At 37.8% G+C, this 14,531-nt stretch overlaps 1 protein-coding gene across 3 annotated transcripts in view; it reads left to right on the forward strand.

Moving 5' to 3' along the window:
* LRMDA (leucine rich melanocyte differentiation associated) overlaps window positions 1-14,531 on the forward strand; it is a 1,136,435-nt gene that overhangs the window by 1,103,670 nt on the left and 18,234 nt on the right. The window contains exon 4 of one of the 3 annotated variants that reach the window (XR_011607367.1): window positions 148-191. The exons of the other annotated variants lie outside the window; for them this stretch is intronic. The gene's annotated coding sequence lies outside the window, so the exon portion shown is untranslated. Of the gene's footprint in view, window positions 1-147; window positions 192-14,531 lie in introns of those variants that run through there. 3 annotated transcript variants of the gene reach the window in all.

Below are 14,531 nucleotides of genomic sequence, written 5' to 3' on the forward strand. Positions count from 1 at the left end.
AAACACTATTTTTCTTCCTAGCTCTTTCTACCCTCTTAGAGGATTGAGTCCTTTACCTATTTGTTCACTTTGTGTTTCCGCCATGTGAATATAAGCTCCATAGTAGGGGGTAGGAGGCAAGAACCTGATTTTCTTCTTTGCTTCTAGAGTCCTGGGGCGTGGCCCATAATGGGTTCTTATAAATGGCAGGTAAGTGAATGGAGGACTACTATTTCTTATGGTCTTTAGTAATGTATAACTCTAGCTATTTTTTTTTGTTAGTTGTTATGATTTCTAGTTACTGTGTTAGTTGTTTTACATATAATACAATACCTGATCTTAGTTGTTAACTCTAGAAGATAAGAGTTATTATCTTCATTTTATAGAGGCAAAAACTGATGTCATGAGACTTGAAGCTAATTATTTGTGGTCACTGTTAGTATGTAGCAATTCCAGAATTTGAATCCTGACCTGTTTGTCTCTATATCAGCTACATAGTACTCCCCAAATTCCTGTCACTCATATTGTCCCTGGTGATTAAAATCTCATTAAGTGAGCACAACATTTAATTCTAAACCATAAACAGCCAGCTCTCCAACTGGCTGATAATGAACAGAAGTATTAGATTCACAATTTGCCACCTAAACCTGGTGTCCTGAGTCCTACCTATAGAAAGAAATCTTTGACTTTACAAAGTAGACATTGGCTATTTGATAATGGGAGATATGTCGCTCATATATGTGTACTCTGTGGTCTAGGGAAATGCAAGGAACTCTGGCAAATGATGAGAAAAGTGTTCAGCAACAGAAATCTAACAAATAGTGACCAAAATGTGTAGGCATTAATTTCCTCACTCAGAAGTGAGAATGGAGGTAGGCAGCCCGGGACAGTGATAGTGGCTGAAAGAACGTATCACTAGGCACCCAGGCCCTTTCTGTCTTTCTGTCCTACTACATTTTCAGCATTTGCATTTTACCCTCATGGTCTCAAAATGGTTGCTGCTGCTCCTGGCATCATTTCATCACCCGAGGTAAGATGAAGAGGGATGCCTTTTCCTTATGAGGCATTCGCTTTTCATTTGTGGATAGACAGCTTCCTGAAGATGTCTGTCTTTTTCTCATTACCCAGATCATGTCATTGGGAGACTGGAAAGTCAAGTGTTTCAGTTTTCATGCTTTTATAGTAGAGGAAGGCAGGATAAAAGGGAGCCAATGCATAGTGTCTGCTATGTAAGATAAATCCCATTTTTTGTGTACCTACTAAAGACTTGAAACTTTGCTAAATGCAATATGCACACCAACTTACATCATGTTTACAACCACCTTGTTACAGAAGAGTATTTATTCCCATTACATGGGAAGAGGTGGAGCTGGGATTTAAACCTACATTTGTCTATTTCCATCATAGGTCTTCTCTCTAATGCCATGTTTCTTTGGCTGCCATTTTGATGTCATAGTGAAGGATGATTTCATAGTGAAGGCCATTCCCAGTCGTTCCAGCTCATGGTGAATGTGCTGTCTTCTGAGGGCACTTAACTGTTGGGTCTGCCTCTTTGATAATTAAATATGCACTGCCATGTTCCAACTTTTATTTTTGTGTATTCTGTACAAAGTGTTTAAGAAGGTGGGTCTGAGACTCACTGTCTAGATCCAAATCTTGGCTCTATAAGTTACTACCAGTGTAATCTCCTGCAAATTATATAACATCTCTGCAGATTGAACTTTTGGAGACCAGGGCCATTATTTTTTTTCCCCTCTTGATATCTCCTAAAACACAAGATTCTATTTCACATTAGAGCCACTGAGTAAAAACTCATTCTAGAATCACTTTTAATCCTTGTTTCGTTGATTTAACATCTTTTTGCCTTAGCTTCTGAACATCTACTAATGTTCAGACACTAACACATCTACTTCATAGGGTTGTTGTAATGGTTGAACAAGATGATGTACCTACTTAACAGTTTTTAGAACAGTGTGTGATGCATAGAAAAAACTCAGTGTTAGCTATAATTATTATAATCATTCATGGACTGCCAGTATTCAAACTCTAAAACTCCATGGGTTATAATATAATCTGTAATGTATCCAAAAGCAATTTTTCTTAGGTCATCTCAGGTACACTGTTATTGAGAATAACCATATCCTTCTGGTGAAGCCATATTGAGCATCTCCTGCAATCCAGGGAGTGTGATATATGTTGGAGATACAAAAATGCATGAAACACAGTGAGAAGCACGTGATAATGAACACTATGAGCAATGTTTACTCTCGATAATAACCAAACGCTTAAAAAGTAAAGCAATGCTTGGATATAATATTTCCACTTATTAAACTAGCAAAGATGATTAAACAGGCATGCCTGGTGCTATGGAGTGGATTGGGTGCATATTAATATGTTTTTGAAAAGCATTTTGGTCTTGTGTATTGAGGCTAGATGCATTCACTTAGGAATCTATTCTAAGACAAGAATCTAAGATGCATAAACACAGGATCTTTATACACTAAAATATTCACTATAGTCATGTTTGTAACATCCAAACACACAAAAAAAGTCATTATCAAACTAGATAAGAAAGCTAAATTATGCCACATTCACAGAACACAATGTTATACAGTATTCAAATGATGGTTAGATTAGACTTAATATGATAGGCAAATATTTAAGTAATAAATAAATGAAGATGGATATATATGAATACATCCATACAACATATGTACAGAAAAAAGACCAGAAGGCAAAACATCCAAATGCTAACTGTGGTTAGTTCTGGACAGTGGAATTATACATGATTTTTATTTTTTAAATTTACACTTAATTTTTTACAATGAACATTTAAATGTCATAAGAAAACAATTAAAATAACTCCCCAAACAACAATATAGTCTTTATGAAAATAGTTTCAGAGAGAAGGGGAGTGATAATAACAAAAAGGGTTTATGTGAGTTAGTTAAGAATTTTATTCAGCTACAACTAGCCCCAAATACCAGTAGCTTTAAGAGAATACTGTCCTATAACATGAATTTCAGATGTAGGCAATCCATAGCTATTATGATATCACTAGGAACACAGGCTTCTTTGATTTTGGTTCTACCGTCCTCAAGTTTGATTTCCGGTCACCATATTATTGTTGTTGCACTAGTTCTTCTTTCCAAGTTCCAAGTGGCAGGAAGGAAGGAAAGGCAAGATGAGCGCTGCCATGCTCAACAGCATAGGGGCTCTGTGTATAAGATGAAAGAGTAATATAGATACTGGGTAGCCGGCCTTACTTTAAGATTTTAATAACAACTCTGCCACTTAACAGCAGGTTGACTTTAACAAAGGCTAGCATGTCGGTGACACCAAGGAGGCCTCCGGAACCTTCTCAGTACAGTGCCATATGCAACCACTGTCATCACCTGTGCTTGGTGATGAATCCCATTTGCCATTCCAAGCCTCTGTTACCTCCTGTGCTTTTGTTTCCTCCCCTTTAAAATAGGCATATTGAAAATTCACTGCCTTTTATGATTGTAGTGAGGATAATATGATTTTATAGTTGTGAAGGTCTTTTGGAAAGGCTTAGTATGCTATGCAAATGTAATTTTTAAAGACTTATGGCAGCCAATGGGAATTAAGGGCTCACTACATGCTATTAATAGTCACTGCTAAACTCTGAACTCCTTATGTGCAGAATTTCATTTAATCTGGGGAATGAGACATTATGAGTGTCCCCATTTTACAGGTACAGATATTGAGAGACAAAGAAATTTACACCCAAGTTATCTGCCACTTGATTCCATGACATTTGTTCTCAATCTTAAGTGTGCTTAAGAATCACAGTAAGCCTGTTAAAAATGTAGATGTCTAGGATCAGAAATTAGATTCTGCTGCAGGTGGCCTGCAAATTACAATTAATCGCTCAGTTCTACCTACTCTAAACTCTTAATTATCCAGCAATGTGGCCAAGAACATGTTCCTCAGACAGAGCTCTTCAGACTCCTGAATTCTACTCTGACTTTTCCTTGGTCTTCTCTGATAGGGAGACTATAGCCCTTTTGGGTAGAAAATGCCCTTTTGGCAAGAAAAACTTGCCAGTTATTTGGGAGGCTTTGTCCTCTTCCATGGAAAAAGGTCACTAATTTCTGAAGCTACCTCCTGTACAGTAGTATGAGGATCCTCAGAGGTAAGAAGACTTGGGCCAATAGGTTTGACTTTGTTGTTGGATTTTCATTATTTTCCAAAGAGAAAATCTTTGAGACCAAGCATAAGGGCTGATTTGCCAATGGGAGTTAGTTTCCAGTAAGATCAAGAGTGTCTACCACACACCTGACTTTTGAACTTTCCTCTTGGCCCACTAATAGCAGAGGTGCAATGAGGAGATCTTCATTTGGCGATGGATAGACTCCCAAAACAGAAAGCATGGCCATGTCATTCTTTATTAAGTCATTGGTTAAATTTGTCATTAAAATCATTTGGGCCTGGAGTTATCTTCATGGGCTGATAATGAACTCTGCATTCAATTTCTTTAATAGATATACGGTCCTTCAGGTTATTCACTTCTTCTTTAGTGCCTAAGCTTTTTTTGAAAAGATACATTACACCTTCTTCAAACCTCTACTTTAAGTTCTGGGGTACATGTGCAGAACACGCAGGCTTGTTACATAGGTATACACGTGCCATGGTGGTTTGCTGCACCCATCAACCCGTCACCTACATTAGGTATTTCTCCTAATGCTATCCCTCCCCTACTCCCATACCCCCCGACAGGCCCCAGTGTGTGATGTTCCCCTCCCTGTGTCCATGTGTTCTCATTGTTCAACTTCCACTTACGAGTGAGAACATGCACAAACCTCTACTTTTAATCTTTGTGGCCATCACATAACCAAAGTATTATTCATCGCTTGACTATGAATTCTTCTCATAACCTTCTAGGCCTTCTGCTTGGTAAACAGAAAAAGTTAACTCCTTTATACATTTCTTTCTTCATTCATTCAGCAAAGATTTGAACCATATTTTGAATTCTAAGACCTGCAATAGAGGTTGTGGATTCAAAGATGAGGAAGACAGTATCCTTGGGTTCAAGTAAATTTCTTTTAAGAGGGAGTAATAGCAATCAAATGCTTGACTGTGCTGCAGTGGGATATGTGTAATGGTTTTGTGATGGGTAGTGCACAGAAAGAGGAAACAAGGAACCATTAATTCTGCCAAGGGGAAATCAGGGAAGTCTTCTAAGAAGAAATGGCATTTTATTTGGGCCTTGAACGATAAGGAGAATTTTATCTGGCAAAGAGGAGTCTTGTCATGTGAATTGTCATGGGAGGTTTGGGGGAACAAGCCGTTTCAACTTTTCCTAGGGTAAGAACATTTATTTTAGGAATACATTGTTTTCTTTTGATTGGGAAACCCAAAATCTGAATGGTAAATTTAAAAGTTACATTGCTTTAGTTATCACAGTTCTTCTAATTGTGTGTTTCTCAGATGAACATGACATGCCTCTACGATCTTGCTACACAGTGGATTTTATGTTAAATTATTGCTTCCTGGTGATTCTCAGAGTTTTATATCCCATTTTTATTTAAATTATTTTCATAGTTGTAATAATAAATAAATATCTTATTCAAAGAAAATGCGGCCTTTGAAATGGTTCTTAATTTGAATTTGACATTCCAGTAACAAAGCAAGAATAACCACTTGTAGATGGAGAGCAAGAGCGAGAGTGAGAGTGAGAGAGCGAATGAATCACAAACACCTGTAAAGTGTAACTATTAGTTTCAAATAGGATATTATTGAATTTGTCCTAAAACCAATTGATTGTGATTATTCTAAATTTTATCTTGAGTATGTTGACTATGTCAGGCCAACTTCAATTCCTATATCCAGATTCAACTGGATTCATTGTACTTTGATTCTACCATGAAAAGCAATGCCTTTGTGTAAATTCATGAACACTTCTTTCCCTTCTTGGTTAACTGTGTTTAGATCTTTATCATATAAGACCTGAATTTATGTTCGTTGTTGAAATTGCTGCTGGTTTCTTTTGCTCTTACACACCCATGTTGGTCTCTAAGAACAACTTGCTATCATTCAGGAGCTTGTTAACTCATTGCTTTAATTACTTAGCGGAGGCTCTTTGGAAGTTAGGGTCATTTGTTTCTAATTTTCAGTTAAAGGCACCTAATGATTTCTATTTTAAGAATAAACACTGTCTACTTGCTTATTATGTTTTGATACTAAAATATAGCTATAATTGTTCTGTGGCATTGTCAGTTATTTAAGTAATTCCTGAGTATTTAGGTAAAGCCTGGATGGCTTGGAACTACTCTAACATGGCAAAATGTGTCATCAATGTTTTGCTTCAAGAGTATCCTATAATGCATATGCTCAATTTGAGAAACAAAATATATTATAATTTTAGGTTTCAAAACATAAATCCTTAACATATTTACTGGGTACTACATGCTGGGCACAGTGCCAGGCTCTTAAGTGACTGCGGTAGACTGTAGACAGATCAGACTTCTTGTTCTCATGAAGCTTGGAATCTAGTGGGATGCTCATTCATTGATCTATGAACACATACTGTGTTATGTGCCAGGAACCGTGATAGATCCTGTGCTTTGCCCCACAGGTCAAGGCACTAACATAATATGGTGTCTGGTACATAGTTGGCCCACAACTCACGGTAAAATTAATCTTTCCATTCTCTTTAACATGTTACATCATTACATATAAAGGAAGAATGTGAAAAAAAATTAATCATAGTGTCAGAGATTGCTTTTTGTTCACAAAAATCCACATTTTCTCCTGCTTTTGGGGAACAAAGCTAGACTTCATTTCATTCTCCTTTACAGTTAGGAGAAGTCATGTGAGTGTGTCACACTTGTGTAAGATATGGCCACATGAATGTGTTTTAGCCAATGAAATGTTTGTGGAAGTGCTGTGTGGCAGTTCATGACCAACGCTTTTGAGAAATGACTGTGCCTCTTCCACATTCTTTCCCTTTCCACTGGCCTGATGCAAATGAAAGGACTTGATAGGAGAAGGCAGAGCCACAAAAATCACACCTGGAGGAAACTGCCTGCATTGGCGTTTTGAGTAAGAAAGATGTAAAATTCTATTGTGTTGGTCCACTGAAATTTTGGGACTTATTTGTTACAGCAGCTTTTGTAATCCTTATTAATGCAGTAACAGGATAGTTATAAGATGGATCATTATTATAAAAATTATGACAAAGTATCAAGGCATATTCCAAAAAATATTATCATTTGGCAATGATAATACATGTCATTCAAAAGCTGGAATTTCTCATTGTCACCTTGTGGGGGTATATTGGCAGATATTATTATTGCCATTTAAAATATAAACACTGGGGTTCACATAAATCACATGAGCTGCCAAAATTTGCAAACCCAAACTACAGAGGAGCTAGTAGCACCAGCATCTAGGTATTCTGTTTCTTAGTTCTATCCGTCCACCCCATTATACCACCTCCATGATATTTATGTCTAAAATTATTGTGGTTGTTTGTTTCTAAATTTTGTCTACTTGCTTACCTTGCCTGCCTTCCACCAGTAGATTATAGTGGCTGTGACCTAAGACTTTGCTATGTATCAGGCAATAGCCTTACATATCCTCACACAGGGATACAATGCCGTATCCCTAGCTACCAGGATATTGCCTGGCACATCGTAGAATCTCAGTAAATAGTTGTGTCATGTAAGAAGGCATGAGTCCATGACCAGAAAATAACTTTTCAAGTCAGGCATTTTGTAATGCAAATTAAGTGTGAGTCTTATGCATTTTTGTGAAAGAAGGAGGGAAGGAAGGAATAAAAGAAAGATGGATTATATATGTGGAATATATGCTCTTGAGGGGGTTGGGAGAAGAGGAAGGCAGAGGGTGAGGGATTGAGGTGGGGAGGGGCAAATAATTTCTCATTCTTAACTAATTTTTTAAACAACTGATTGCTATTTGCAGATGTGTTGGCCTAAAACCATCATAATCATTGTTAGCTTATAATACATAAATAGGTCACTTAAATAGGTCTCTTCTAATAGAAGAGAAGGCCATTATACAGATTCATAAAAATTGATAAAGATTTGAAAACTACTCATGGGGTCAGTAATCTCCCATTAAAAGTTCATATGCCAAGAAAAACAAGCCTTTTCCTCCTAAATTATTACTGTGAAAATTTTCAAACCTACAGAAAAGTTGGAAGAATAGTACATTAAACATACATATATTATCTACCTCAATTCACTGTTAATATTGGGCCATATTTGCCATTTCTCTATGTCTCTGAGTCTGCCTGTGTATTATATATATCATTTTATTTTATTTTATTTCATTTCATTTTATTTTATTTTATTTTTGAGATGAAGTTTCATTCTTGTCGCCCAGGCTGGAGTGCAGTGGCGCGTTCTCAGCTCACTGCAACCTCTGCCTCCCCAGTTCAAGCGATTCTCCCGTCTGAGCCTCCCGAATAGCTGGAAATACAGGCATGTGCCACCATGCCCAGTTAATTTTGTATTTTTAGTAAAGATGGGGTTTCTTCATGTTGCCCAGGTTGGTCTTGAACTCCTGACCTCAGATGATCCACCTGCCTTGGCCTCCCAAAGTGCTGGGATTACAGGCATGAGTCACTGCTCCTGGCATATAGATACCATTTTAAATGAGACATTTAAATAAATTACAGACACCATCACACTTCATCCCTCAATACTTTGGCATGGGTCTCCTATGCATAAGGGCATTTTCCTGTGAAACAATAATACCATTATCATACCTAAGAAAATTAACATTAATTCAACATTGTTACCTAATTACGTGCAGTCCATAGTAAAAAAATTCCCCAATTTTTCCAATGGTGTCTCTTATAACTCTTTTAGTTTTGATCCAGTGTTTAATCAAAGTTTCAAAGTTTATACTTTGCATTTGATGGTTAAGGCTTTTAAGACTTTTCCAGTCTAGGGCGATGGTTCTCAAGGGTGGGCCCCAGACCAGCAGTATCACATCACTGGGGTCTCTGGGGGTCAATCCAGCTATCTTTGTTGAAAGAGACCCTCCAGGTGATTCTGACGAAGCTGAAGAACGATTGATCTACAGCATACTTCCCACCTTTCCTGCTTTTCATGACATTTCATTTTTATCAAAAGCCCGGGTCAATTTCATTTTAGAATGTCCCACATTCTGAATTTTTCTGAACATTCCCTCATGGTTTGATTCAAGTTTAACATTTTGGCAGGCATAGGTGATATTGGGCATATTTACTACATCATGTTATGAGGCACGTGATATTTAATGATCCTTTTCCCCTTTCTTAGTGATACTAAGATTGAGCATTTGGCTAACGTGGTTACCACCAGATGGATCCCCTCTAAAGGCTATGTTCCCCTTTATAATTAAGAAGTGACCTAAAGACTGTGTGAATATTTTCTTCCCCAATAAAGTTTCATCCAATAGTTGTAACAGCCATTGATAATACTTGCCTGAATTACTATGTTGGCGTATGGTAATTTTTCTAATTTTGTCACTCCTTCTATGTTAATTAGCTGTCATTCTTTAAATAAGAGTTTTCGTTCTTCCTTTGCATTTATTTGTGTTTATATTTGTTTAAATATTATGATGGACTCATCCTTATTAAAAAATTCAATGTATCAAATAATTACGATCATCATTCATTCTGATATTCAAATAGTGCCAAATTTGGCCACAAAAGAGCTTCTTCAAACTTCCTTCTGTGCTCTTTCCCTGCTTTCTGGCACAGCAAGATGTTCTAGTCTCACTGTGCACATTTCCTGCCCCACAACATGAATCAGCCATTTCTTCCAGTAGCCCTGTTATTTTGGAAACCAGTATGTGGATGCTAGATGTCCTGCACACGTGCATAACTTGAGCGCATGTGTGCACACACAGTCATATGTGTATATTTTAATCGTAATTTCTTACAGATCCCTCAATTCAAACTTGCAGAGCTGTTGTCACGTTTTTCTTATCCTTATTCTTTCTTTCTTCTGCTACTTTGCTTTCTACGGCTGCCATAACAAAATATGATAAACTGAGTAGCTTAAAACAACACAAAATTATCTTACTGTTCCATAGGTCAGAAGTCTGGCCTCAGTCTTCATTGAGCTAAAATTCAGGTGTCAGTGGGGTTGCACTTCTTTCTGGAGGTCCAAGGGAAAATTTTTTTTCTTGCCTTTTCCAGCTTCTGGAAGCCATACGTATCCCTTGGCTCCTGGCCCCTTCCTCCATTTTCAGAGCCAGTGACATTGACCTCTCTGACCACTTTTCCATCGTCACATCTCCCTCTCTGATGACAGTCTTAAAAGCTTCTTTTTTAAGGAGTGATGTGATTAGATTGAGCCCACCCAGGTAGTCCAGGATAATACCCCCATCTGCAAAGCCTCTCTTTCCATGTCAGGTAACATATTCACAGGTTCCAGGGATTCGAGTGTGGACATCTGGAGTTATTCTGCCTACCTACCTCATCTTCCCTTATTCTTAGTTTTATTTCTCTTCTCTCTGAAAATCTTGACTTTTAACAACCTTGGTGTATTTACACATTTTCTCTGTTCTACAATATACACAAAATAATTTGAGAAGGATAATAGCAACAACACTAACAACGATAAGCCTACTAAGTTAAAGCTCAAGATTTCTTTGTAGTTTTCTGTTACTCAGAATATATTCAGGCATGTAGTTGAAGTACATGTTACAAAATTACTTTAATTAATTTCTTTGTATAGTTGTACTACAGATTTAATATACAATTAGGTTCATTTTTTTCTGTTTATATTCAGACTTAGAGTTCACATTTTTCCATCCTTTTCAATTTATTTTATTTTTTCAGCATGTAAACTATACAACGATAAAAAGAGACATATTCAGAGAAGTCCCTGTGCCATCCGTATCCCCTTTACTCTATTTCTACCCACCTGCTACACATTGTCATTCTGACTCTTTGGTTTATCCTTCCCACATTCTTTTTGGAAAACATAAATGGACATATGTATATGGTTATTTTAACCTTGTTTTTACTTCTTTCTTACCAAAAAGTACCTGAATTTATTCTTTTTTTTTTTTTGCTTGTTGTGTTTCTACTTAACAAGATATCTTGCATATATATGTATATTTATATACAGTTATATATATTTATGTATATATCTATATACACACATATACAGTATATCCTGGGAATCACTGTATATTAGGTAGTCATGGAAATCTTGAAAGGAGTAATTATTAAATTCTTAAATACATCTTCTGTATTGTTTAACTTGTTACAACTCTGTGTAATATTTGTGACTTAGCACAACTATAAAAAGGCATGCATTGAGAGAAAATGTCTTGTATGCCTTCTGCCCACCTCTTCCCTCCCTGAGGCAGAGCTAATTTTTTTTCCTATGTTTGCATAACATTTTGTATATTAAAGTATTATGGCAACTTTTATTACAGTTATTTTTATTTGACAAACCATCTCCCTTTCTGGCCTGCTAGTTCCTCAAATGTACAAAGAATTTCTCTCTCTCCTTTTCTTTCTTTTTAGAGGTGGGAGTGAGTAGCAATGATTATGCCTGGCATATGGTGTTTCTCCATTTACTTATTTTGCCTGAAATTCCATTAGAGATTTAGTCAGTCCATTTTTATAATAGTGTCTATTTTAAAAAAGGTATAACATCCTAACATGTATTAACATATCAGAGACTAGCCACTTCTCAGAAAAGGTATGAAAGGTCAGATAAGAAAAAAGGACAGTGGTGTTTGGATTCTGTCTTCGATAGAAACCCCAAGGAAGGCAAGAGGGAGTACAAGCTTTGTAGATACTCTAGGAAGAAGAGAGGATGAATCAAGGAAAGGGAAAGAGGAGACAGAAAGAAAAAGGGCTTATATCATGATGTCCACAATGTGAGCTACTCACAGCACAGGAAATCTACCTAGATGATGATGGGGTGATGTTCATTAGGAAAGAAATAACCCCAAGGGATTTTTCTCTACATGCTAAGAAGCTGAGGCCCAGAGAGATGGAACAGGTTTCCCAGGGCAATAGCACTAGGAACTGTAACAGCAGACCTCTGAGTCCGCCACACCCACCCTGAGTTGAGGTGATCTTTCTTGTGATCCCGAGAGGGAACCTTTGAAATCAAGCAGGCACCCCCACTTGCCTGGGGGTGGGCAGAGGGCCTGAGCAATCCCTACTTTTAGAGTGCTTTGCAGCTGGGCCACTCATCTCAAGATTGAAATATACCATCTCCATCTTTCCTGACCTCCTTCAGTCAAGTCAGCTGTATTTGTGGAGGTGCATTGTTCAGTCTCAGAGCATTGTTTAAATTTAAAATCAATAGAGAAAAGTGAGCCAGCAAGAGGCACAGACTGATTAAGTGCTGTCTATATGAAGAGGTTTATCCTCTGCCACATTTCCGTTGAAATCCCGAGAAACATGAAGAGGATGGAGCAAAGTGAAAACAGATTAAAAATTATGTCAGGTACCAAAATGCAGTAAAGCAACTGCATCTTTGACAGGTAATTAAGAATTGGGTGACTTTGAGTTCTGATTTGGCATAATGATGTCAACATGTTCACACACACACACATTCCTTGTATACACATAACACACACAAGATATACACACTAAGTAGACACACAACACGTACTGTGTGTATTGTATAACATAACTTACATAAAGACACACAGAAGACACATACAACAGTACACTCACAAACACCCACATGCCCACATTCACAAAACACCCACATGCACACAAAACATGGAACACACATTAGTGTCTGCACACATGTGCACACATGTGAAGTTGAACTTGAGCAACACAATAAAGATGTAACTTTCCATCTCCCAATTCATTCTACATTTTTATTTTGGTAAAAGATAGCAGTAGAGGGGGGAAATCTCTTCATCAGAAAATACAGTGAAAAAAATTCCCAAGACATTGTCATGTATTACTGGTTATTTTTGGTGGTTAAGAGAATTATTTGAAAACAAAGAAGCCTTTCACAAAGCCTCTAAAATACAAAAGATTTAATAACATTTACATCTGTGTATCAGCCATGTCTGTAATGCGAGTCATGAATAACACATAAACCAGAGCACGGAAAGAACAGAAGTGCTCACACATCATTTAAAATCCAACCCACCCCATCGTCGGTGGAATCAAATACACAGCAGGGGCAGTTCCAGTTGCTACACACACAATAGAGTCATTGGAAATGAAAACATATTAATTATGTTCCTTAAGGTTAGGAGAGAAATAGCAGGATTCACTAAACCTTTCTAACTTCTCTGTTGAAAATTTGTACCAAAGAGTACATCCTGGGTTGCCTCTTTATTTTTCCCAAGAAACTGCAGAATGAGCCTGTGTATTTGTCCTGTTTTACTGTTTATTCGAGTCTGTGCTTGGGGCTCAGGCTTGCCTCATTGTTGTGCTGAAAATGGAAGAAAGTTGGCTTGGAAAGATGGATCTTTGTTACGACAGAGTAACTTGCAAAAAAAAATTACTTGTTTTAAATGCTCGACAATACCTGCACAAGTCCCAGTGGTATATGTGGAAATTCATGCTGTGATGAAATGAGTCATGTAGTATCCAAACCTAGAGCCCATGGAGCAACATGTTTGACCATGAAGGAAATCATTCCTTAATCTGATTTGGATAACTGTCTGTGGCCCAAATTGGGAATTGTGTGTTCCTAGGTCCATTCATTTGACTCCTGTGTATATCCAGGGATCTCCTAGGCTGGTGAGAGATTGTCAGACTCTGCTAGGAGGCAACCTCTGGTGCCCAATAGAGAAGGGTGAGGCCAGGAATGGTGGCTCACACCTGTAATCCAAGCATTTTGGGAGGCCGAGTTGGGTAGGTTACTTGAGGCCAGGAGGTCAGGTCCAGCCTGGCCAACATGCCGAAACCTCATCTCTACTAAAAATACCAAACTTAGCCAGGCATGGGGGTGCATGCCTGTGATCCCAGCTACTTGGGAGGCCGAGGCAGGAGAATCGCTTGAACCCAGGAAGTGGAGGCTGCAGTGAGCCCAGATCGCCCCACTGCTCCAGCCAGGGCGACAGAGTGAGACTCCATCTTAAAAAAGAGAAGGATAAGTTCAGGGGGAATTGAACTGATGATTTTTGTGTGAATTCATATTTATTCTTTAAGTCAGTATTGTGTTTTGTTTCCAGGGATAAGAAGATGTTCACATAATGCTAATGTTAGATTAGCACATTCTGTTTGCGGGCTTTTGTTTTGGCATTTATTTCTCCTTCTTCTTCTGTTCACTGTTTCCCCTTCTACCGCTAGGCCTCCTTCTGATGGTGTCAGAACATGGCATGCCAGTCCAGAGTAGTTTAAAATGAGCTCTGTAAATGTCATGGAACCCCTGCCTCTGCCTCCCCTTTGTGTCTCATTTCAGTGTGAAATTCCAAGCACTTCCCAGTCCTTACTGCTGCAAAAGGTTAATAGTCGTCTTTTTTTTATGTACTGTAAATGCTCAATTCCTAAGGATAGTGTTTCAGGGCAAGTTGAGTGTAATTGCTAAATAATATAGTCATTCTCTTTTTAAATAAGTAGTACTTGC

The sequence above is a fragment of the Macaca nemestrina genome, chromosome 9 (assembly GCF_043159975.1).
Source record: "Macaca nemestrina isolate mMacNem1 chromosome 9, mMacNem.hap1, whole genome shotgun sequence".
NCBI lineage: Eukaryota > Metazoa > Chordata > Mammalia > Primates > Cercopithecidae > Macaca > Macaca nemestrina.